Consider the following 1165-nt stretch of genomic DNA (forward strand, 5'->3'; position numbering starts at 1 on the left):
TAATGACAGAATTTTCATTTTTGGGTGAACTATCCCTTTAATTGTATACGAGTCATGCATTATTATGCCATACGACTCCTCCAGTAATAATCATTATTGAATGCATTCATTAGCATACCGTTACAATCATGTAATTTTCATTACTGCTATTTAATGACAATATAAGGTCACTGGCTCTCCACGAAGTAGAGAAAATGCTCTTCATCAAAAGCAAGGGTGTCCAAATTTTTCCACTGGGGGCTAGATGCAAAAAAAAAAAAGAAAAAGTGTGTTGTCTCGGGCCACATGGCTGTAATAATAATAATATATATTTTTTAAACTACTATTAGACAAGCTAATTGATTATTGCCATTCATTTGTGAGTATTAAGGCTACTTTTAGGACTGAAGCTCTTTGCACATTGATGACTTATAAAACCGTTCTCTCCAGAGTGAATCCTCAAGTGGGAATTGAGGGTTACCTTGCGTGTGAAACCCTTTCCACACTGATCACATGTGAATGGTTTCTCTCCGGTGTGAATGTTGACGTGATACCTCAGGTTTAGCTCTGTTGTGAAGCTCTTTCCACATTGATCACATATAAACGGCTTCACTCCAGAGTGAGTTCTCGTGTGGGAACTAAGGGTGTTATGATGTGTAAAACTCTGTCCACACTGAGAGCAAGTGTAAGGCTTTTCTCCGGTGTGAATCCTCGTGTGGACTTCAAGGTTTCCTTTTTGTGTGAAGCTCTTTCCACACTGTTGACAGGTGAACGAGATCTCTCCGGTGTGAACTCTCGTGTGGACTTTAAGGCTTTGTTTTTGAGTGAAACACTTTCCACACTGTTGACAGCTGAACGAGATCCCTCCATGGCTGGCTTTCGGGGTAGTGGGATCTACCCATTGAACTCAGCCCCCATTGACGCTGCCCTCTTCGTGCCAAGTGAAACAACGGATAGAGAGCATCAAGAGAGACCTCCTAGTGCCCCACAAGGAGGGTTCAGGGAAAGGGCAAAGAGCCAAAGCCAAATCCCAAGAAGAAGAAGAAGGAGGAGCCATATGGGGACAGAGATGATCCCAAAAGTGCCGAAGAGTGGCTGTCCTGTGCGGTTTGCAGCCATAGGTATCACGAAACATGTGCAAAAGATAATGGCGTGATAGATGATGATGGGTCTCTCACCTGCAAGG

Source organism: Sinocyclocheilus grahami, unplaced genomic scaffold (assembly GCF_001515645.1).
Source record: "Sinocyclocheilus grahami isolate Dianchi unplaced genomic scaffold, SAMN03320097.WGS_v1.1 scaffold1995.1, whole genome shotgun sequence".
Classification (NCBI taxonomy): Eukaryota; Metazoa; Chordata; class Actinopteri; order Cypriniformes; family Cyprinidae; genus Sinocyclocheilus; species Sinocyclocheilus grahami.